Here is a 27,507-nt window from a genome sequence, read left to right on the forward strand (position 1 = left end):
ACAGATATTCTAAATGAGTATTTATATAAGAATATTTTTCAACGTAAATACGTACAACGTTTTTTTTAAATAAAATTTTAATTTTTTTAACGTCTATCATTCAAAAAAATATCACTGAATTAATATTCTTCCTCTCAACAGTTCATCCTTCTGACATCTTCCTGAAATGCATTTTTTCTGATAAAGAAGCAACACTGCATGTAACATTGTTCGTTATCTGGAGTAATCTCTGTAACAGTGAGTTTCTCTCCGCAAGTAAGCAATTTCATTCTGCATAATCCGGAGAAATAAAGGGTTGTTCCTCACATAAACTCGATATCCAAAAAACCGACTTCAATTAAATGCCACTATTACGTCAGATTTTACTGTTTTTTTTAATCTTCATTTTTGATACATATTTTTTATCAATTTCCTCATTTAAATAAAATGTTTTTAAGACTATGGTTTATGTGATTTATTTATTGAACTGATATTTTTCGATTAAAATATTACGCTCGATATATATTAATAATATTCAATATCATAATTCTATTTTTCTGGAAAAGAAAAAAAAAAAAAAAACATGCAAATTTTGTGAAAATGCGGAAGTAATTAAACTTATTAAGGTGTTCCTTTTTTTGTTATTGATGACTAATCGAATCGCTGAAAAACTTTTTTTCGATTCTGAGAAATACTGTGCCACATAATTTAAATTAATATTTCACAAAACTAATTTTTTTATCACTGAATGTTTATTATATTATTGTATTGGTTGTCGACAGCTTATTTTGTATATAAAACTAGGTTACTTTAGGAAATTTTTCTCTAATATATACGGAATTCCATTTACAAGACGGATTAATGAGATTTCTGTTTCTACCGTGTAGGCACATTTATTATATTTTAAATGATTTAAGTTACCAGTTGTTTATAAAAACGGTTTTTAAAAATCAGTTAATTAAAACCCACATTTACAAACAACTTCTATTCTTCATGCTAAGATCTCCTTTTTGTTCTTTCGTTTTTTCCGTTCAACCTTTAATTCATAATTAAAAAAAAAATATGGAACATTCTATTTATTTCTTTCCGAAAATCTTCACTAGAAATCGTCATACAAAGAAATACTATAATTAATTAAAATAAATAATTTATAATTTAGTTCAAAAAATATTAAAATAAGTCTAAGAAATTGGAACAGTCCAACCAATCGAAGTATGTGCGAATGTACAAATTTCTTTAAATAATATAAAAAAAATACTTGCAAAAACATTTAAAAAAATTATTGAAATAACTTTACAAGTGTATTAAAGAGGAAAAATTATTTTTTTTCTTCTGAAAAGTCTGGCATTTTTCAAAAAATTAATGCTTAAATATCAATTGCAGGCGGTGAATATAAAATATTTTCTTTAAAAATTAGAATTGGAACCATATTTAAATGCATTCCAACTTTTCAATTAAATGTTACTGATCTCTATTTTCCTTTGAAATATATAGTGATTTTGCAGCCTTTCATTATTGTTTACTGTGGTACAGACACTTTATTTTGTTTCCATCTCTAGATTTTTTAGGAATTAAACTACTTTTCTATTTCGATATTATGGAAAAAAAAGATGGTTTTTAAAAAGAACTTTGCATTTATAATTTTCAAAATATTACTGTTTCTTTTAGCATTTGTTTTGGAATTAATAGTTCTGTCATTTATAGGAGGAATCTCTGGGATTCGAACTTCGTACCAACTGTAAACCAACCAGAAACCAACTGCATTAGATCGTACAGATTGCTTTGAATTTAAATACGTATTCGAAAAATGTATATACTATGACATAGCGAAAAAATAATTTAAAAAATTTCTAATAATATTCAGATTTTTTAAGAATATGTTTGCACATAATCTGTATGTTTAATGTTAGAATGGTAAATATTTTGTTTCAAACATATACAATACGTAAATATTCTGTTATCTTCACCATTTAATTGAATTTTTAAAACAGAAATACAAATATCACAATACAAACTTGGAAACCATTTTTTTATAACAGTCCAGTATGCAAAGTTATATTTTAATATATATCAATCCATGTTTTATCTTTCAAGGAATATGCATGAAATTTTCTCTTTCTTTAAATTGGTGTCTTTAGTACTAAATTTACTGCTTGAATTTTCATACTTTTAAATGGATGATTTACACTAAGAAATTTATTTAAAAGTTCTTAATTTTGGGTAATTTCTTTTTTAAGTCTGTGTTATATAAATATTAAATGGATTCGTTTCTGTACTGAATATTTCTGTAATATAAACACAGTTTCATTTCACATAGTTTAAAGCTGATCAATTAGATTCGACTCATTGTCTTTCGACCATTTAGCATCATTTGTTATATTTTACACTATGTAAGCTAAATAAATAAGTTAGATAACAAATTTTTATAAATGCCTTCCGGTATATTCGAAGAAATTTAATTTTTTCTTCGAATTACATTTAATTCAAAATTATAAAATCATTATCTGTCTAGTTCAAAGTCTTTTCCACTTATTTTTGTCAGAAATAGTCATAGTACCAATAATGTGTTTTTGGAACTCGTGGAAATTTAATCTTAGAGGGTCGTTAAAATCTCGAATTTGAAAATTTTCAGTTTACAATATTTTCTTTCTACTGTGCACTTCCGAAATAAAAATGCATATCTAGAACCAAATTGAATTTTTAATTACTTTGAGAGCAGCATTTAATATAATAGTATCAGCTTTATGAAGTATCTGGACAAAGAATAAGTTTTATTTAAAGTGAATTAAAATGATTCGCTTCATCAGTTATATAAAGAATGAAAAGGAAATGAAATCATTAGTCAATGCTTTATTTATGGAATTTAATGCTTCGTATACTATATCAGTGATAAAAATTGTATGCACTTTGCTTTAAACTGCTATTAAATAAGTTATTTTTAATTTGGACAAAGTATTCTAGTTGTAAACTATATGAAATTTTAATATAAATAAAAAAATTCTTTTCGATTTACAAAGAGAATTTATTGAAAATTTGGCAATTTTTCTTAGAGTTTCTGGATGTTGATCTGTTTTGTCAGAGAGTTGAAAAGAAAAAGATTGAAAACGAAAGATCATTTCCATTCATGATATTCGATTCAGTAAAAACTAAAATATAAGAAAATTTTACAAAAAGATTTAGGTATGATATTTGGAATAAAAAACTGACCAAGATTAACCTCTGCGATCACCAAATTTAAACTATTCTTTTCTGCTATCACTATGAAAATCAGTTTACAGCACTTTTTCAAGAAGGAATTGAATCGAAAAATGTTTTTATTTTTATGATTCTGTGAATTAAAATGCTATGTACCTCAGTAAGGTGCCCTTGCGGTTTTATAGCATTTATTGCATAACTGGTTGCAATAATAAATAATGCTATGCATAATTGGTCATGTATTGGTAAATAAAAAGGACCCGTTGTCATGAGTACTATGTTTAAATGTGTGATATTTAATCATTCTTATTCAGGCTCTCACATTAATGTATATGAAAATTCATTTAATTAATGCAAATCGTTACTTATGCAATGTTTCATGATTAATCGTTCTTATTCAGTCTCTCACTTAGTTTTACACGGATTATGAAAAGAGTGGTTTACTTATGCAACTTTGAAAAGAACATATTATCTGGAGTCGCCGCGACTGTTAATTTTTAATCTTTCACTTCCATAAGAGTTTTGCACAATTCAAATAGTTCTTCCGAATTTCATATTTACTTGGAATACCAACGCAGCTTGTTTACTAGCATCATTTTATAGTTTCAGTGGTCTTAAAAGTGGCCAAAAGCTGTCACACAACTCAGTAGTAAGATATTTAGAGGTGTTACAACCGTTATAATATTCAATTATAATTGCGATATTTGAGCCATTGATAAAAATACTGTAAAAATAAATGTGATAAGTACTCTCTACTCTCTTTCGATGAATTTCTGGTTTCAGATTCCATTTTCACAATTAAATTTAAGATTTCAGATCATCGATTATTTCAAGTAAGTATGGCCAATGAAGATAATTATTCCCCTTCCTATTTTTTCCTTAGTTTTCTAAAAAAATTGTTTTTTTCTTTGTCTTTTCTCAATGAATAAAGCACTAATTGTTCAAAATTCAATTTAATTTTTGTGAAAAGAAATTTTTTAGTTCAGTTTGAAATGAATTGACTGCAAAAGAAAAGTTTGAAATGTTGTCAAATATTGAAATGTGCTAAGAAATGCAAACACTGCTGAAAAACCACAGAAAGATATGCCAGAATAAATGTTTATAAATTGTTGAATTAATGAATGTAAACAAGTATTCTAGCTCCTTTGGACTCCTGTTTTAGCAGAAAGTTTCATAAAATTTCTTCTTATTTATTCAAGAAATAGACTCTTTTTGACAAAATTCAACGCATATTACGGAAGACTATTAAATATTCTCTTATATTCAATAAAATAGTTCATTTCTACAAATCAATAACTATACGATGAAGGGTAAACGAGTCAAATATAAGAACCAATTCTGTATAATTACATTGTAAAAACGATCAAATCTCATGAAAGAGCAAAAAAAAAAAGTATAGCATCATTGGTCTGAAAAAGTCATATGAAGTCCTCAAAAAGAGATTTTTCCAACAATGGTAAAAGGGTTAAAATATCAACGACATTTTAAAGATGAAAATATAGGAACAGTTACTAGATAGAATCAAAATATAAAAATTTAAAATAGCGAGAGATAAAATAAAAGTCATTGCAGGCGATTGATTCGATGTGTTTTCAAATAGTTTTTATGGACAGATGCGCTAAAAGTTTCATTCTCAAAAGCTTTAAAATACACAAGTCGAAATTTCCTTCTTTTTAGTCTTGGTGTAAGAAGGGCTATATCAACTCCTATAGAATTGTTTGAGGATTGTTTCATAACAAATTGTGAATCATGGGATCTATATTATCCGATTCTGATTCGTTATATGTACTTTGACTGGGCTTATGATGTATGGTCATGGATCCAAACTCCCAGATGGCTTTGATTTTATACATTGATTTAGAAGAATTAATGATCTGCTAGAAGCAAAATTAACAACGAACAAATAATGAGAGAATTTTTTAAGTGAAGTCCTCTAGAATTAACAATTTGGTGTTTCTTCTGAATCATGTTAGGAACCTTCTTATAATTTTGCCTTCACGTAATTGTTTGAAATGCGTGCAGGTCCGGTGGTATTTCACTATGTAGAACACTAGGCTCAGATGCTTCGTTTTGGGGAACTGTTAACAGATTCAATATTTTAGCAGTAAGATGATGGACCGATATATTCTGACCGATATAAACCGTTGGTGGAGGGACATTATTACAACTGATTTCTATTGGCATTATTGCTACTGTAATAAACCCGCTAGTTTTATCTATTGCAGACGGTTTTGTAACCATAGAAAATTAGGGAGTACAAAATACAGTAATTTACATTTAAGAACTGTTTACACTTGAGAGCAATAAATAAGTTTTTAATTTTGCTCTAATTTTTTTCTTTATCTAGCTGGAAGCAGGATAGATGCGAAAAATTAAAGCATTAGTTCATTCGCAATTGTTGCAATCCTCTCTGGATTTCCATACAATGCTCTCATGACCACAATTCCGAAACATCGATGGTATATATCCAACGGCTAGAGGTTCTTGAATGACCGAAGCACTTGCTCTAAATAGAACGATTTCGATTCAGAATATATAATCTAATATAAAGATGCATTGACTCTGCCTTAAAATACTCTGGTAATTCGGCACAACTTTTGATTAGAATTAGTTGCTTAGCGTAAGTGTTGACCATCTCCATATGCAGAACAAATAAGTACATGTTTCACCTCTTGACGTTGAAACTCTGTAGAAATTTCTTCTATTGATACGCATAACAAATCTTAGCAGTAGAAAATTCATACGGAGAAATCATTGAAAGACGCGGAGAAACACTGACTGTTACAGTTGAAAAGGATTGTAAATTTGTTATTTAATGAAATCTCTTTCAGGAATATATTCGATCAGCAAGCCAAATCAAACAGAAATTTTTAAATTTTTTTTAAATTTTATCAATAGTACCGGTTATGTTTTCTTCATTTAGAAATGGAGAGAGACAATGAAATCTGTCAATGATAACATATGTTTATTTGTTAAGGGAAAAATGTTGGAAATGCCATTGGAAAAAGAAATGCTATTTCCAGCCATTTGTTACCAGCTCCAGGAAGATAGTTTTTTTGTCTCTCGAGACGAAACAGATAGAATATGCTACGGCATCGGCCATTTTGTAGCTCTACAAGGGATCATGTTTTGCGCTTAATTGAGTGCTTACTGGACCAATTCTGCGGAAGACAATTCCGTGGACATAGACCACCTTTGACCCTAGCCCAATAGAATGACACTTTGCTTGACCTCTTTGAGATCGACCACTCGGATGGTTACGCAATTACATAATTGATACCGTGGATATCAGAGCAAAATATCCATCTAATGAGTCTCCATGCACGCATAGTTTTTAGCTGTCTAAGAGAAGCTAATAGTGAAACGAGCGGTGATAGATTTTCATGGAGAGCTAACTCCCTTGCAATCCGTAGAAGAATGAAATAATCAAGCCAAAAGCAGACAGTGAATGGGAGGATAACCTGAAAGGGTTGATATATCCCTGCTAGATATGTTATTAGGATATCCATACACACCTAAAGAATGTGAGTCCCTGAGAGGCGCTAACGCAGGTGCTATCTAAGGAGGAACTACCTTAGAAGAATTGGTCTTTTATTAACTTAAGAATCAAAACTTGCAATTTTAATAATATCAAAACAATTTCCTACAGCTTTTCCCCTTAAATTCAATAATAGTTATTAAATTAAATTTGATACACTATCTGTAACAATATTCTTAAATTATATGATAGAATTCAAACCCATGAATCAAAATTCTCAATCGCATGATATTGCTAATCACCACTGTAGTATGACTTTCACTTCTGCTTTTACTGTATAATATGTAATAGTGTAGTAAGTTTTTGTAATAAAATTATTTTATTAAATTCATACCTTTCAGTAGCACCAAATATCAAGGAAAATTTGTCTAAAAATGCATATTAAGTAAGTAATTTAACAGCCTAACATCTCAAACAACCGGAAGAACATACTGCTCTTCAAAGCCTCTTAATATTCCATAAATCCGTAAAATTACCAATTCTCAAGTTTCTTTGCTGCGGTCGTTTGTGAAATTTTATTTAAAACTTCCTGAATATGTATATTTTCTGTTTCTAAACATCTATTCTATTCCATAATTTCTGTTTACAAACATTATGAGGTCTGAAAAGTAATTCTGAATTTATTGCTAGCAATCAAACTTTAATTACAAGATAAATTTATTCAAATATTTTATTGACATCAATAAAAATTTTAAAAAAAATTTAGACTTATATTTTGGGATGAAGAGATTTAAAAATCAAATGCAAAAATCAATTGTTACAGACGTCAAACATGTCCAGTTAATATGTATAATGAGCGTGCTCTGAACTCTAAATTATTAAGATTGCAACATGTCTTCCCCTCAAAAAAAAAGTTGAAATTCGGGTATCTTAAAGAAAAATGTTTAAAAATAAGTAGATGCCTTACTTATAGGTAACTATCTACGGAATTGTCTTACTATCACGGAATTGTCTTACTTATAGGTAAGATAGCTCCTTTATACAAAGCTGGGCCAAAGTTTTCTTCTACACGAGAATTGAACTTCCGAAATCGAGCAAATGTAATTTAATGTATTTCGGGAAAAGTTATTGCGTGTAAAAGACAGGTTGAAGAACTATTTAGCGTTCATTTCGTTAAGAAGCTATTTATTTGTCGATCAGATTGCAATCCGATAACATATATAATTACTTGGAAGATATCCTCTGAAAGCACAGGGAAGGGAATTTATTTCAGGATGCTATTACTTCGCTTCATGGAATCTTGTAATACACACTTTGATTGGAACAAAATAAAAATGGATGCTCCGTTTATAGATATTTCTTCCCTTTGTAAAGTAGAAAGTTTAACCGCAAATCGTTTTCCAAATATGAATGTGCATAAAATTTTTGAACAATCACAGAAATTCCAATTAATGTAAAATTAAAATAAGAAATATCACATAAATGTAAAATTAAAATTAGAAACTATATGAAATGCGGATTATTTGAAATTGAAACAACAGCTGTATGAGGTTATTCAATTTACAAAAGTAATAAAGTGTAATCACATGGAATAGACCACATTAAAATTCGACATGAATCCTATTTAGTAAATTTTGAACTTATTTCCTCTTTTTGAAACAAACGCGGGAAATAATTTTGATTTGATATTACATGAAAACATATTTTATAACGTTAATTTAATTAAGAATTAATTAGAAAAAAAATTTAAAAAATTTTGCTACAAGTAATTTTAATATTCAAGTAATTTTTGTAGTGTTTATAAGATGTAATAATTATGAATTGTAGAAAATTCTAGCCGAAACATTAAAAAACTTTCATTTGAATTTTGAATTTGTCATTTTTTGCAGAAATGCTTTCCGAATGAATTTCTAAATTAACTAATAAATTTTAAATTTAATCAATACGTATATTTATATTAAATCTCAAAACTCCAGGAGATGTCAAACATACTGTTTTCATGAAATACAAGTATTTTCTGTTTTTCTTCCAAATATATTATCTGGAAAAAATTGGAGTTACCTAGGGTTTTAATAAACTGAAGCTCTCAAATATCATTCATTTTATTCTCAGTAAATTAAGAAAACAAAAGTGTCAGTATAACAGCTATATAATTTTGAAGAAATTCTAAATTATATAAATATACATACATACACATATGTGTGTCTGCCTGTGTGCATGTGCCTCTCTGTGTGTGAGATGATAAGATAAAAACATTTCGGTAAATATCAATAAAAATTTTAATTACAAATGATATTATTGATCGTTCTTCTCTGCAATCACAGATAAACAATACAAATGTTGTCTGTTAGTTCCGTTTTCCACTAATTGAAACTAATTTCAAAACCTCTTATTTCTAGAAAATTGAGTATTTGGAAGCTAATACGCGATGTTCCAAATCGAATCGCCATGCTGCAGTGTTTTTGAACCTATAAGAATAGATATATACTTAAAACAAAAATAAAATGTTTCAAATGCAGCAAATAATTATATTTTACTTTTGAATACGCCATTAAAAGAGCTACTAAAAATGTACTACCTACAATTTTAGTTAATTTAGGTCTTATTAAAAATATTTAATGAAATATTTTTCGATTTCTAAATCTGAAATAAAAAATATCGATCCGCTATTCTGCAATAGATCCTCATTGAGTTACGATGATTTAAATTCCATTAGAAGACAGTCAACGCCACTTCGAAAAACCACTACCAAATAAATGACACAAAATTCCCCAGAAAGATATTAGCACGTTCTAAAATCATTTATATTAGGGATATTCAAATGTTTATTTCTCTATCAGCTGTAAATGTTGATTAGTAATAATAGTTATTTTTAAAATTTAAACAGAAGTATATTCTATATATAAGTAAAAATATAAGTATAGTATATATTAGTAAAATATAGACTCTGTACAAAATTTTAAATGTTCTAATTGTTTCAGAAGAACATCTATTAAATTAAATAACATGAAATGCAATTATTTACGTCATTAAGAAATTTTTCACCTGGAGCTCTATGCCTGTCTGATGATTTTGAAAATCAGATACGGAACCACAATCTGAATGGGAATCCTAATTGTGGTTTCTTAAATTTATAAAATTCCTTAGCTATGAAAGCGCAAATGATAATATGTATTGCCGATATATACTGATGCTGTGGATTTAACATCTATTTTGACAGATGCTTTACCAAAAATTATACCCAAGGACACTATGCAATCAACGTAAGAAAAAAAAAATTTCAATCCATTTATGCTTCTCTACCTGTACGCCAAAATTATGAATGGCAATGAAAACATTTTGTAAAGAAGATTTTTTTCTGATTTTACCCAGGTCGTGATTTCATACGTTATCTTTGATTTAGAAGAGTAGGATAACAGCAGGCCGAGTTTTGAAGATTTTTAAAAGGGTAATTTTATTTCAGACACAGTATTTTATCTTCGAAAAACTAAAGCTTATGAATCTTTATAATTTTTAGAATTGAAAAGATTGTAACTTTTAAGAATATCGAATATTTTTCGAATAAGTGTGGTATTTCATCATGAAATATGTAAAACGATTAAAATAGCGGAGCTTTCATTTTCTCATTTTTAAAAAAATAGTCATTTTTAGAAGAGTTTTAAATTAGAAATTTAATTTACTTTACGCTCATCTGTTCATTAATTTGGGAATTAAAATTTAAAAGCTAAAAATTTACTATGGAAGTAGAACTAAACCATAAACTCTTTCAATCGAAAGGGAGTGTACATGAATGTAAAATATGTGGTACAAAATGCAGTACTAAAAGCAATTTGAGCAGACATTTAAGTATTCATACACATGAGAAACCGAATTTATGTGAGATTTGTGGAAAAACATTTAATCAAAAAAGAACTTTGAAAGCGCATTTGCCCATTCATACAGGAGAAAAATCTAATGCTTGTGATGTATGTGGTAAATCATTCACCTTTAAATGTAATTTAAAAAGTCATTTGCGTACTCACACACATGAAAGGCCTTATGGCTGTGATGTCTGTTGTAAAGCGTTTTCGTATAGAAGCACTTTTAAAAGACATTTGCGTATTCATACTAAAGAAAAACCTTATTCCTGTGATATTTGTGATAAAGTATTTTCGGATCGAAGCGCTTTTAAAATACATCTAAGAATTCATACAAAAGAAAAGCCTTTTACCTGCGAAGTCTGTGGCAAAGTTTTTACGCAGAGATGCAATTTACATAAGCATTTACGTATTCATACAAAAGAAAAACCTTATACCTGCGATGTCTGTGGCAAAGCGTTTACGCAGAGAGGCAATTTACATGAACATTTACATATTCATACAAAAGAGAAACCTTATACCTGCGAAGTTTGTGCCAAATCGTTTTCGTACAGAAGTTCTATAAGAAGTCATTTAAGAACGCATAGAAATGAAAATGCTTAAACCTGCAAAGTCTGTTTTGAAACATTTTATGATAATAGTAATCTCAAAACCGATTTGTATATTCATTCATCAGGAAAATTTTTATGCCGTAGAAAGAGTAGTAACGATTTTAGTGTAACAATTCATTATGGACTCATTTGAAAGAAACGGAATTCATGGAATTCATTTGGAAAAAAAGAATTAATCCCCATATTTTAAGCTAAATGCTAATGAAATATTTCATAGGAATTAGCAATTGTCTTTACAGGCTGCAAGGATTTATTCAATATAATTTTTTTAACAATTCATTTATTTTGATGGTATGAATTTTAATGAAGTTTACGTTAATGATTTCTTAATAAGGGACGTATGAATTATGAGCTTAGTGTAATCAAAATACGTGAATGCGATATTTGTGAGAAGTTAATTAGTTTATGCTCATGTTAAGAAAAGCCATTTTATTAAATGGTAAATCTTCATTTGTTATCTGTGTACTGAACATATTTATAATAGAAACGAATTATTATTAAATAGAAAAACTTGTGTATAAATAATATGATGCATTTAAGACATTATTTATGGAATTTTAAACTACAGCTTTTATATTGCAATGACATTTTTATGGAAGTAATTCTTACAATTGGGATAACTGAAAGCTAATTTTCCTATTTAAGAGAGTAGCAGTAATTATGCAGTTAAGTAAGATATTTAATACGAAGCAGCCATTCGTTCATATTCTTTTGAAAACAGATGCGTTATTCGTTTTTTGACAGAAAAACTATTTATACTACATTATTTCATGCAGAAAACCATAAAAATTAAAGGAAAAACTCGATGTCACTCACTTTATTATTTCATTATAAACCAAACTGGATTTATGGGATGGAAACTGGATTATTCATTCTGAATATCGAGATATATCCTAATCTTGATGGCATTATTTTATATTTGCAAAACGGTATCTGGCGGCTACAGTAAGTAATAATTTATTAGATTAGAGAAACCAAAATGTGTGAAGTGATTTGATGAATTCAACCTTGCTCAAGAATAATACGGACCTTCTGAAAGAAGACGATATAGAATATATAATTCGACGCTTGAAATTCCCGGAGCAATTCGATTGTCTGAAAAGAAGGTAAAGTTCTTTCATTTTATTAGTATTAATGAAATCGATTAATATATTCTTCAAATAATCTAGATTTTTTTAAAAATTAACAGGAATTAATTTTGTATTAAAAAAAAATTATTCAATATTATAATGGAAACATGGTAAAGGAAAACATATATAGCTAGGTTAGTGCATCATTGGTATTTTTCTCTGACTGATGTTATTTGATTTTAGTGTAAGAAATACTAATCTTTTCGAATGCATAAGAGACTGTAAAAAATCAAATATATAAGACGTACAAGTTCCAGAACTGCTTCACTTTTCCTTGATTTCAAGAAATACTTTATTATCTATCCGAACTTTATAGTTTTAACCCTTTGCACTCGGAAAAGTAATTCGATGCATACAAGGTCTAGTTTATTGCTCCTATATAATATAATGGTTTTAAGTGGAATTTCTCCGAAAAAATAAATCTACATCTTCTTACTATTCTGTAGGCATTTTTGACAATCGAAACTGAAACCAAAATAAATATAATGTTAAAATAATTCATCGTATTCAATGATGTCTGAGAGGTACCCTTCGAAAGCAAAGGCTTAATTTTTAGTCAGAATTCATTAAAACCAATTTCAATAAAATCATTTTTAATTGATATATTTGTAAATTAAATTTAAATTTTTAGCTCATAATATTTACTTAAAAATGTATATTCTTCCTTAAATTCACATTCTTACATTATTACTTCAAATATTATCAATGTGAAATATCATGTTTCTGAATATATGACAACAGCATCCATTTTCAAATCCTCGTCTCTTGGACTTGAATTTTCCAACAATATTAATAATTTTAGTTTCAATTTGGATTTCATTGTTATCTACTAGCAAGTTTCATTTTCTTATAAGAGCAAAAATTTCTATGCATTTTGAAACTTCCATGGCTTAAACGCATTGCTATAAATGACTGGTATATTTAGAGATACCAATGTAGATTTGCTCCTTTACAACCAAATGTATAACACCTTCGAATATTAAAGCATTATGTCCCTGAATGTATTTATTGCCAGGTAAATTAATATTATTTTCTAAACCATTTCAATTTCGGTTCGTAACTTATACAAAATACTAGGTATTAATGTATATACCGAAATCATTTTTTTTTATATTTGAAGGACAAGGTAACTCAAAAATGATTTAAGCAAAAAAAAAAAAAATGATTTTTAATATTCGTTCTAACTATTGCATTTTGGAAATTTTAATTGAAGATCAATCCCCAGATTTTAGAAAAATTGTGCATTTGAATACATTCTAAATGATTATTAAATATTTTTCATTGTAAATGTACGTTTTGTTTTATAATTCTTTTTAATGTCTATCTTTCGAAGAAAGTCATGATGCTGTTATTCTCATTCTCAACAGTCCGTCCTTCTGCACCTCCTTCCTGAAATCTGTCTACGGAGAAGTGACAATGGATCAAACGTGGTTCGTGGTCTAGAGTAATCTGTCACAGTGAGTTTTTCACTCGACTCGAACGTCCGCAAGTTTGTTCCGCATAATCCAGAGAAATAAGTACTTGTCCACCACATAACCCCGATTTCTAGCAAAATGACTTTAAGAGGCCACTATTACTACAGATTTTATTATTGTATTTAAATTGACATTATTAGTACATATTTTTATCAATATCCGCTTTTAAATAAAATGTTTTTTTAAGTTTATATTTTAAGTGTTTTATTTATTTGAGCATTGATATGTTCGACGCACAACATGCATTAGTAATATACAAGATATTGTTTCTAATTTTCTCGAAAAGAAGAAAAAAATAAATCACGCCAATTTTGCGAAGATGTGAAATAAAAGTTATTGAATCTGCGTATAAAGAAATACAATAATACAATATTTAATAGAAATAAATAACTTATAATTTAGTTCAAAAATCATTAAAATACTGTAATGTTATCAAGAACAGACAAGATAAAAAAAATACCATATGTGTAAATATAAAAAAATCATTTATATAAAAAATATTATATGGAAAAGCATTTAAAAAATTTCTTTAAATACATTTATATGTGTATTAAAAAGGAAAAGACATTTTTCCGTCTGTAAAAGTGCGGATTTAAAAAAAAAAGACATTAATAGTTTTAAATATGTTTCTAATTCTATTAAGACTTTTCATTTTGTTTCTATATCTAGATTTCTCATAAAGAAAACTACTTTGGTTATTCGATATTATGAAGAAAAATACGCTTTTTAAAATTTTTGCTTTTAATATTTTCTAAATATTGGTCTATCTTTTGGCATTCATTTTCAAATTAAAAATTGCTTTATCTACGGGAGCCATCTCAGGGATTCGAAAAACGTGCAAAAACCACTATATCAGATCGGCCGGATTGCTTTGAATTTACATCCGCATTCCAAAAATGTATATAATATAACATGGTGAGAAAATAATCAAAAAATAATATTCTAATAATATTTTGATTTTTTTAAGAATAAAAGTGCACATAATCTATGTATTAAATATTAGAATCGTAATAGTGTGAATTTTATTTCGACGTAGAATTGTTCCTACTCTAATAATAAATAACTAAATTGTTATATTTTTATAATTATCTCAACCATTTAATTTATATTTTTAAATTGGAGACACAGTTACCAAAATAAAAAAAATTGAAAACAGAGTGTTTTTTACGCTAATGCAGTACGTAAAGTTAGATTTTAATAACTTTCAAGGAATATCCATAAAATTTTCTCTTGCGTTTACACTGTCTTTAGTTCTAATCGTACAACTCGAGTTTTTATAAAAATAGTTCGTACCTTTAAATCGATGCATTGTACTGATAAAATGTTATTTAAAACTCCCGAATTTTGGGTTATTTCTATTTTTAAATCTTCATTATATTTTCTAATTCATGATTACAAACATTCTGCAATCTAAAAATTAATTCCAAATTTATTTCTACGAATCACGTTAAAATTAATAGACAAATACATAGATACAAAAATTATTAAAATATTTTACTGGCATCAACAAAATAATAAAGACAGTTTCAGATCTATAATATATGATGAATTGAGTGAAAAATCGATCCCAATATTCTATCTTTACAAGTATGAACCATGTCCAGTTAATTACATAAGAGTAATAAAAGTGCAAAAATATGTGTAATATTATGCTTGTGATATTTCTTCGATACAAACATCAGAAATCCGGGTTTCTTAAAGGAAAACGTTAAAAAACAAGTGCAATCAGAGAATCCCTTTATACAGCGCTGAGGCAAACTTTTCTAGCCGTGACGAGCATTGAAGTTCCGAATCCCTCATTTAGAATGTATTTCGAGCTCATTGAGTGCATTTTAAAGACAGATTGCAGAGGTATTTGGCATTCATTTCGTTAAGAAGTTATTTATTTTTCTATCGGAATGCTATAGGGTAACAGGTATAATTACATAGAAGATAACCTCTGAAAGCAAAGGGGATTGAATTTATTTCAAGACGCTATTACTTTTATCCACATAATCTTTTAATAAACACTTTGATTAGAATCGGATCAAAACGGATTTATTATAAACATTGGCTCACATATTATAGATATTTTTTCCTGGTGTAAGATAGAAACTTTAACAAGAAATCGTTTTCCAAATGGATAGAAATTATAGAACAATTACAAAAATTCCTGTAAATGCAAAATTAAATTTAAAATTCCATATGCTGCTCTATGATAGGAATTATGGTTAATTTGAAAATGACCCAACTTCCGTACAAGATTTTATTTATTTACACAAGTAATAAAATTTTATCACATGCCATAGATACCTTGAAATTCGACTTGAGTCATATTTATAAAAATTTGAATTTGTTCCCCCTTTTCAAAAACAAACGTTATAATTCTTTATTAATTAATTCTTACTTAAAAAATTGTTTTACAATGTTGATGTAATTAAGAATTAATGAAAAAAAAAGTTTTGACGAAAAATATTTCAATATTAAAGCATTTTTTTTTACAATGCTATATAAGTCCATGTTTCTAATTTGCAGAAAATTTCAAATTAATCATTTAACAGAACCAATTTAAAACCATGTCAGATGAATTAACATTGGTAAGTTAATTTTTTTCATGAATTATTTTAGGTAAAATTTTCACACATATTCATTTATATTAAATACATTTAACACGTATATTTATTTTAAATCTTGAAACTCCTAGACTTGTTAAAATTACTGATTTTATTATTAGTATTATCCGTTGATCTTCCAAATATAATATCAGGGGGAAAATACAGTTATCAAGAGTTCTGTTAAACTTAATTTCCCACAATCAACAATTATTTTGTTTTTAATTCACAGCAAATAAGTATTCAATGATTAAAATTCGCTTCTTTTGATATTTTTTTATCATATAAATGTTTTGCTATTCCTCAACTTTCAACCTTTGCATTATGACTGTCTGATATCAGCAGGTTATCCCTTAAATTTAATCTTACATTATTTAAAACTTTGATCAAAATAATGACGATTAGAATTGTAGGAGTTGTTTTATTCCAAATAATACACTGATTCGCGTACACGCCATATTTCTATCTAAATATTGATTTCGGAAACTGACTTTTTTTAAATTCTGATTAGAAGGTTCTTACATTCTGTGAAAATTGTTTTATTTTTCCTTCTTTTCCTATATCCCATACGAAAATTCGAAACTGGATTTATTTCTGATTCTATTTGCCGTTATAAAAGAAACACATAATTGCATACTTTTGCATAAATATATGCACCTTTTTGCATAAATAAATGCATTCTTTGAATTTATTAAAATAATTAATATTTAGAATTGTATTATTTATTATAAATTTCCGTATGTCGCATCTGATTGTCTTATAATATCATTTAAAACAAAGAAGATATTTGTTTCAAAAAAAGTGAAAATACTATTTTATTTCAAAGCACAGTGAAAAATTACATTTTCTGCATTTCACTTATGAGTCAGGAAATTATAAATTTCAGCTTCATTATGTAGCATGTTTGAAGAGATAATTAACTGAAAAAAAAGAAGAATCTAAAAGTGCCAACATCAGAAATGATGTTCTTTTATTCATCTAAACATTTACTGATGTTTGCGACGAGAATTATTAAATTACAAAGTAAACATTCCGTAACTCAAGTATTTAATTTGATTTTGACAAGTGAGTTTTTGTGCAGATCTTTCACATCACAAAATAAAGACCAAATGAATATTACAATTCAACTTGAAATTTCTATATCAAAATAGTAATCAGAAAATAGACGGAAATATTTATGGGGTTTTAGGAATTTCTAAAAAAAAAAAAAAACCTGCGATTATTGAATATTTTTTTTCTTTAAATCAAAAATTATTGTTCCAACATTTTTCTAATTCCCCATTTGTTTCATGATTTGCTATCGTTGTCAGTCTTTTATTTTTAGCAATGTTTTACTGATTGTTCATGAAAGCAATAAAAATATACATATATGTTCTAATCTAAATATGAAAATCAAATTCAACTGGAAATAAATCGACAATAAATCAGCAAATTTTATTTTGTAATTTTTCTGGGTGGTCGTATCAATGGCACGAATGAGTGTCATAAATATGCTGCTTTAGAACTGTTATTAATATAAAAATTCATGCTACCAATGAAATCATTCTAAAATAGCTAAAAGTGCATAACATATATTCGACTTAAATACCTTATAACATTAAAAGAGCAATTATTGCATGTATAGAAATTTATTTCGTGGATCTGGAAAGCGGCTTTAAAAATTTGGGTCAAATTTTATATTTAAATATAGTTTTTCATTTTAGTTTATCTATATACGTGTATTTTATAAAAAAAAACATTTTTATAACTAAATATTAGTAACTTCGAACAAAATGCTAAACTAAGTGCATTCATGCTTTTTTATTTATTTTTTTTATTTAAATGACCAGTTTATGTATTTGTAAGATTAAAAAAGATTAATATGTTATCAGGTTGTGATTTGCATTTGAATATTTTCTCCCAAAAATTATATATAAATTTACAATAACTGAAGAGAGAAGCTTGGTTTTCATCATATTTAAATTTAATTGGGATTAATACTTATAACCTGAAGTAGTTTCCTTTTTACTTGCAAGACTGTTCTTGCTATTAAATACATTACAGTTTCGAGATTAAATTATTTCAGATTCTTGATAAAGATCAGCTGTGTTTGGGACAAGTTGTATTAGAATATGAAATGAAAATTCAAATTATCTCATTCTGGCGTAATGTGGGCTCTGTGGTGGTGTAATATGGACGTTATCTTCAATGCCCAAATCATATTTTGGTCATTCCATAGTTAGCTGATCATAATTCAAAATTAGGAAATCAGTACTCATTACTTCCCTAAAATATTGGTATAATCAAATTATTGTAATTATGCAAATTCTTCAATAATTACAATGCGCTTTTTATGACGACATTTTTTATGAAAGGGAAGAATTTCATTTCATAATGTGAAATATATAAATCAGGCTGACAGGAAATTGAGCATTAATTGAAAACTGCATAGAGAGTAACACCCACAAAAATATTGGAAAACGCTAAGTAAAAGTTGCAAATATATATTTAATATTAATTTATGCTCCATTATAAAATACTGCTTCCTGCGTTATAATATTGTGACCACAGGCTCTGCTAATTTGGAATTAGGGTCGCATAATATATCTGAAATATAATCTTTTTTCAAAATGTCTTGTATAATACAATTTTATTTTGTTACTACTTTTCTGTCTTCTCTAACTCAGTACCCTTTCTTGAATAAAAATGCATAATAAACAATGATTTTCCTATTAAAAATGGTGCTTAAGAATGAGGTACAGAGAATTAGAAATGGAACAACCTCCTTGAATCTATTATAAGATAACAGGAAAATTCGCCATGATTGTTGTGCTATTATTCTATCACTATTCATTGCATCTCAGTGTTTATCACAAAACCTAATTACTTCAATAAACGTATACATTTATTGAATGTAAATCCACCATTGCAGTAACGTTATCGAGCTTTCGGTCGATGTTCCAAGCATATCATTCCATGGGCAAGTCTTTCAGAATATATACAATATTCCAAACAAAACATGATTTCTACACAAACATATTACAAAAATATGTACATTAAAGTAAATTTTTGAAACGTTAATGCTCTTGAAATGCGCACAAAAAATTTTTATATTTTTTTGACAATTATTAAGTAAAAATAGGTAATTCTGAAAAAATAATATATATATATAAATCTTGAATAATTTGGCCTTTCTTCTCCTTGTATAGGAAAGGACTTAAGAATTGCCTTTTCTGGTTGAAAATTTCTATTTTTTCTACTGGAATAATAAAGAAAGAAAGAATAAAAACATGACTGAATTAAAAGGACTGAGCATATTTAACATGCCGATTCAAAAATCTAAGGAAGTATACTATGGAAGATATATTTAAATACTGCGAATAAAATAAGAAATACAATACAAAATATGTATGCCTATTGCTTTAAACTAATTTTAAACAAGTTACTTTTAGACAACGCACTCTATTTATAAAGATTATTGGACAATTTAATATAATTAAAAAAAAATCTTTTGGATTTTGGGAATATATTTATTATAAATTTGCTTTATTCTCTTAATGGTCTTCCGTTATCTGCAAGAAAAGTAAAACAAGAAAAGTATCTAGTATAATAATTATAAAAATTAGAAGATATTCAAAGGGAAAATGGAAGAGTTTAATATATTTATATGTACAACACGTATCTCTCTCTGTGTGTATAATGATAAGATAAAAGTTATTTTTTTCAGTAAATATCAATAAAAGTTTTAAATTTCAAATGAAATTATTAATTGTTCGACCTTTTTTTCTGCAAGCAATTCGATTGTTAAGAATTTAATATAGAGAGTGTCAATTCTAATTATGATCAAGCAGTTTCTTTGAAACTATAAGAATAGATACATACTTAAAAAAGAAATAATATGGTTCAAATGAAGCAAATAATGATATTTTAAGTTGAATATGCCATTAAATGAGCCACTGGAAAATTTTGCGACCTAAAGTTTTATTTAAAATCAGTCCTATTAATCATATTTAGTAAAATATTCTTCGATTTCAAAAACTGAAATAAAGACAGTCGATCAGCATTTCTGCAACAAAACGTCACCAAGTTACGATGATTTGAATCCCATTACAAAACAGTCCACTCCACTTCGAACAAACACTAAGAAATAATTGACAGATGATACTCCAAACCGATATTAAAACGTTCTAAAATTGTTTAAATTTGTGATATTCAAATGTGTATTTCTCAGCCAATTTTAAGTGTAAATGATTAATAATTGCTATTTTTAAAACTTTAGACAGTCGAATATATTCTATTAAAATTGATAAAAAAAAATCAAGACCTTGAGCTAAATTTTTAACTTTTCTAATTGTTTCAGCAGAACATGTAATAAAATAAATAACATGGTATTGAATGATTTCCGTCATTAAACAATTCTTCGACAGGAGCTCTATAGATGTCTGGACATTCTAATTGGGATCCAAATTGTGGATTCTCAAATTTCCTAAATTGATTATATGTGAAAGCGCAAAGGATAGAATGAAATGTTGGTATATATTGATGCTGGGGATCGAACAACTAGTGTCGCGGATACTTTACCAAAAATTGTACCCAAGGAAACTATGGAATCAATATACGAATCAATTTTTCCAATCCTTCTAAGTTTCTCTACATGCAAGCCAGAATTACTAATGGTAATGGCAATGGCAATAATTTGTATAGAAGTTTTTTTTTCTGATTTTCCCAGGTCATGATGTCATACTTTATCTTTTGTAGAGAAGTGTAGATTAACAACAGGCAGATTATCAAGATTTTAAAAAAGGTTTATTTTACTTCAGGTAACGCAATTTTTTCATCGATAAACTAAAGCTTATAAACTTTTATAATCTTAAGAATTTAAAAGATTCTAACTTTTATGAATACTGCATTATATTCAAGGAGACATAATTATAATTGTGTAATAAGGCTGATTGTGCTTAGAGTCGATTAAATCAAATGAAACTGTAATTTATTAAAAAAAAACCAATTATATTTCAATGAATTTTAAACGAGATATTTAATTTACTATACGCTGATCAGTTCATTAATCCAGGAAATCAAATTTAAAGGTTGAATTTTCATATGGAAGAAAAACTAAATCATAAAGCCTTTCAATCGAAAGGGAATGTACATGAATGTAAAATATGTGGTAAAAAATGCAGTACTAAAAGTTATTTAAGCCAACATTTAATTATTCATACACATGAGAAACCGAATTTGTGCGAGATTTGTGGTAAAGCATTTAAACAAAAAAGAACTTTGGAAGCGCATTTGCTCATTCATGCAGGAGAAAAATCTTTTGCCTGTGATGTATGTGGTAAATCTTTCATTCAAAAAAGTAATTTAAAAACTCATTTGCGTGCTCATACTGATGAAAAACCTTATATCTGTGACTTCTGTGGCAAAGCATTTTCGAACAGAAGCAGTTTTAAAAAACATCTACGAATTCATACGGAAGAGAAACCTTATATCTGTGATGTATGTGGTAAAACTTTTACACAGAGAGAGCATTTACAAAGACATTTACGTATTCATACAAAAGAAAAGCCTTATGCCTGCGAAGTCTGTGGCAAAACGTTTGCGCAGAGTCACCATTTACAAGAACATTTACGTATTCATACAAAAGAAAAGCCTTATCCCTGCGAAGTCTGTGGCAAAACGTTTGCGCAGAGTAACCATTTACAAGAACATTTACGTATTCATACAAAAGAAAAACCTTATAACTGCGAAGTTTGTGCCAAATCGTTTTCGCGCAGAAGTTCTTTAAAAAGAAATTCAAGTACTCATAGAAATGACTATATGCTCATCTGTTCAATAATCAGGGAATTCAAATTTAAAGGTGAAAAATATAATATGGAAGAAAAACTAAACCATAACCTCTTTCAATGGGAAGGAAATGTACATCAATGTAAAATTTGCGATCAAAAGTGCAAATCTAAATTCAATTTAAGCCAACATTCAATTATTCATACAGATGAGAAACCGAATTTATGCGAGATTTGTGGTAAAGCATTTAAACGAAAGGGTAATTTGAAAAAACATTTGCTCACTCATACAAGAAAAAAATCTTATGCTTGTAATGTATGTGGTAGATGTTTCACCCAAAATTATAAATTACAAAATCATTTGCTTACTCATACAGGTGAAAAACCTTATATCTGTGACTTTTGTAGCAAATCATTTTCCGACAGAAGCAATTTCAAAAAACATCTACGAATTCATACGCAAGAGAAACTTTATATCTGTGATGTATGTCGTAGCGCTTTCACGCACAGATGCACTTTACAAATGCATTTATGTATTCATACAAAAGAAAAACCTTATGCCTGCGAAGTCTGTGGTAAAACTTTTACACAGAGAGGTAATTTACAAAAGCATTTACGTATTCATACAAAAGAAAAGCCTTATGCCTGCGAAGTCTGTGGCAAAACGTTTGCGCAGAGTAACCATTTACAAGAACATTTGCGTATTCATACAAAAGAAAAACCTTATAACTGCGAAGTTTGTGCCAAATCGTTTCCGCGCAGAAGTTCTTTAAAAAGACATTCAAGTACTTATAGAAATGAAAATCCCTAATCATGCAATGTCCGTTTAGAAAGTTTTTATGATAATAGCAATCTAAAAATCCATTTATATATTCATTGAACAGGAAACTCTTCATGTCTTAGAATGAGTAGTAACGAATTTAGTGTAAAAATAGATTATGGACACTTACATAACTCATTTTAATGAAAAATTCACATAAAAGAAAATTAAGGAATTCACTTAAAAGAAAAACTTTGCGTCGAATTGTAGAAATTTGCTTAGAATTAAGAACTTTTATTCAAGCATTCATTTTTTATATATTTTAGGAAAATTTGTCTTATTGGACTCATGATAGTAAAATATAATATTATTATATGCAGAAAATCATAAGAATTAATGGCAAAACTCTGTTACTCACTTTCTTAATCCATTATAAATCGAATTGTCTGTTTGACATCTCATTCTAAATATCGATGTGTGTCCTAAATTTTATGATATTAGTTTATATTTGCAAAGCGGAATCAGGCCTCTAAAGAAAGTCGTAACATATTGGAATAGAGAAATCAAACAGGGTAAATTGATGGACGAAGTCAACCCTCCTCAAGAAGAATAGGAGCACTCTGACGTAAAGACTGTGTAGACTTTCTTATTCATGGCTTAAAATAACCGGATCAATTCGATTGTCTGAAAAGAAGGTAAAGCCTTTTCAATTTATTGGTACTCATGAAATCGATTAAAATATTTTTCAAATATTCTACATTTGAATTAATTAACATGAATTAATTTTGTATTATAAATTCACGCAATATTATACTGGAAACATGCTAGAGAAAAATATATTTATCTAGGTCGGTGTACCATTTTTATTTTTCTCTCTAATTAATGTTATTTGATATTTACTGTAATTTCAAATTTTTTCGAAACGTAAGAGACCGTAACAGATCGAATGAATTAGCCGTGCAACAAGATCAAAAACTAGTCATTTCCATGATTTTCAGAAATACTTTAAGAACCATTCTAAATTTATAGCTTTAATTTTTAGGCGTGATTCATTGAAAACTATTTTCAACTAAAGAAAAGTGAGAAAAATAATTTTTTTTAATTCGTTCAAACTACTGTATTTTAGTAATTTTAATTGAGCATCAATCCTGAGATTTAAGAAATATTGTGCGTATGAATAGACACTCTTAATGATTATTTATATAAGGATATTTTTCGAAGTCTATCTACGTTTTGTTTTATAATTTTTTTTTTTTTTTTTATGTCTATGCTTCGAAGAAAATCATAATGCTGATATTCTCATTCTCAACAGTCCACCCATCTCCACCTCCTTCCTGAAATGCAATCTTTCGTACAGAGAAGCAAGAATGGTCAAACATGGTTCGTTGTCTGGAGTAATTTCTCAACAGTGATTTTTCTCTCGACTCGAAAGTCCGCAAGTTCGTTCTGCATAATCCCGAGAAATAATCCCTAGTCCTTCACATAAACTCCGGTATCTAGCAAACTGACTTGAAGAAAATGATATTATTACAATAGATTTTAATGCTGTTTTGAAATGTTTATTATTGAGGCATATTTTAATCCATTTCTATTTTTAAATAAAATGTTTTTAAGTTCATATATGTTTTATTTTTTTGAGAACTGATATTTTTCGATTATACTTTATGCACGACATCTATTAATAATATCTTATATCTGGAAAGAAAAAAATAAAACAAGTCAAGTTTGCGAAGATGCTGAAGAAATTAAACTTTCTGAGATGTTTCTTTTTTTGTTACCGATGACTGTTCGAATTGCTGCAAAACTGTCTTTTCTTTTAAATAACAAATTCTGATTGAAAATAATTTTTTTGAAATATCGAGATTCAAATTTTCTGGGAAAGGAAAAAAGTTCAATCAAGCCAATTTGCGAAGATGCTTTAGTAAATCAATTTTTTTTTCTGAGTTTATGCTTTTTTTAATGATTGTCCAAATTTCTGAAAAGCTGTCATTGTCCATTCGTATTAAAATTATTTTATGTTTTCCTAAGGACAAAATCTTAATGAAAATAAAGCTTAAAAGAAATTTATTAGTGTTTTTCCGTTATGAGAAATACTGTTTCCTATAGTTATATTAATATTTTCCAAAGTACTTTAATAAGCTATAATAAAGCTATAAATTTCAATTTTAAATTGGTCATTTTTTTCAAAAATGCTTTACGGTGGAATTTAAAAATTAATTAATTTATTTTAAATATTATTAACACGTATATTTATTTTAAATCACAAAACTCCAGGACATGGAAGTACTGTTTCTATCAAATATATGTATTTTCTATTTTTCTTTCAAATATATTATCTGGAGAAAAATTACAGTAACCTACTGTTCAAATAAACTGAATCTCTCACATACATCAATCATTTTATTCTTAGTAAAGTAAGACAACAAAAGTGTCAAGTGTAATCCCTATAAAATTTAGAAGAAATTCTGAGGGGGATATATATATATATATATATATATATATATATATACACACACACATATGTGTGTGTTTGTCTATGCTCACGTTCCTCAATATGTGTGAAATGATAAAATACAAAACATTTCGGTAAATATCAATCAAAATTTTAATTGCCAATTATATTATTAATTGTTGTTTCTCTCCAACCACTTATAAACATGACTATGGTAGATTATTAGTTTCTATTTCTGCTTAATGATTTTATTTTCAAAACCTCTCTTTCAGAAAGAAAATTGTCTGTTAGAAAGCTAATATACAAAGTGTCTATTCAAATAATGATCCAGCAATTTGTTTGAACCCATAAGAACACATATACTATACATAAAACACATATAAAATGGTTCAAATGAAGCAAATAATCATATTTTACGTTGCATATGTCAATATTTGAGCTACTAAAAATTTACTACCTAAATTTTAGATAGTTTCGGTCCTTTTAAAAATATTTAGGGAAACATTTTCCGATTTCTAAATCTGAAATAGAGAATATCGACCCGCTATTCTGCAACAGAACCTCATCGAGTTACGATGATTTGAATTCCTTTAAAAAGCAGTCAATGCCACTTCGAGAAAAAACTACCAAATAAATGACAAATAATACTCCAGAGAGATATTAACACGTTCTAAAATCGTTTAAATTAATGATATTCAAATGCTTATTCCTCCATCAACTTTAAATATAGATGAGTAATAATTGTTATTTTTAAAATTCTAGACAGAACTACATTCCACAGAATTGCATTAAAAAAAATCTAGACTTTATATTCAGAAGACCATCTATTAAATGAAATGACATGAAATACAACTATTTACATCAACAAAGAATTTTTTAGCGTACTTTATACCTATAGATACAATAGATATAGATATATACATATAGAACTTTTTACCCATCTCCGATGGTTTTAAAAAACAGCTATGGCCCACAATTAGAATGAACAAATAATGGACTTACTGTCGTTTCTCAAATTTTTTAATTTCATTAGCTGTAAATGCGCAAAGGATAGTATGTAATGCTGATATATACTGACGCTTTCGGTTGAACCTCTGGTTTGACGGATACTTAACCAAAAATTATACCCAAGGACACTACTTCGTTATCTATAAGCGACATATTTATTTTAAAAAAAATTCTACGTTTCTCTACCTGCCTGCCATAATTACTAATGGCAATGGAAACGTTTTGAAAAGAAGATTCTTTCTGATTTTTTGCAGGTCATGATTTCATACATTACGTTTGGTAGAGAAATGTAAATTAAAGGCAGGCTCGCATTAAATATTTTTAAAAAAGGCTCATTTTACTTCAGGTAAAGCATTTTGTCATACAAAAACTAGAGCTTATGAACTTCTATAATCTTAAGAAATTAAAAGATTCTAACTGTTATAAATGCCGCATTATATTTGAGAAGGAGATGTAATTAGAACTGGGTAATAAGACTTATTAGGTTTTTAGTTGAACAAATGAAAGATTTCATTCAAGCCATTGGTAAGTTTTAATGACTGCAAAAAAGTTTGATAACTTCCAAGTGTGGTATTTCTTTATGAAATGTGTAAAACGATTGAAATAGTGGAGCTTTTATTTTCTGACTTTAATGAACACAGTTATTTTTGAAGGAATTTTAAATGAGAAATTTAATTTACTATACCCTCATCTGTTCATTAATCGGGGAATTCAAATTTAAAGGTTAAAAATCTAATATGGAAGAAAAACTAAACCATAAACTGTTTCAATGGAAAGGAAATGTACATGAATGTAAAATTTGCGGTCAAAAGTGCGGTTCTAAATGCAATTTAAGCCAGCATTTAATTATTCATATAGATGAGAAACCGCATCTATGCGAGATTTGTGGTAAAGCATTTAAACGAAAGGGTAATTTGAAAAAACATTTGCTCACTCATACAAGAGAAAAATCTTATGCTTGTAATGTATGTGGTAGATGTTTCACCCAAAATTATGAATTACAAAATCATTTGCTTACTCATAGAGGTGAAAAACCTTATATCTGTGATTTTTGTGGCAAATCATTTTCCGACAGAAGCAATTTCAAAAAACATCTACGAATTCATACGAAAGAGAAACCTTATATCTGTGATGTATGTGGTAGAGCTTTTACACAGAGAGGTAATTTACTAAAGCATTTACGTATTCATACAAAAGAAAAGCCTT

The sequence above is a fragment of the Argiope bruennichi genome, chromosome X1 (genome assembly GCF_947563725.1).
Source record: "Argiope bruennichi chromosome X1, qqArgBrue1.1, whole genome shotgun sequence".
Classification (NCBI taxonomy): Eukaryota; Metazoa; Arthropoda; class Arachnida; order Araneae; family Araneidae; genus Argiope; species Argiope bruennichi.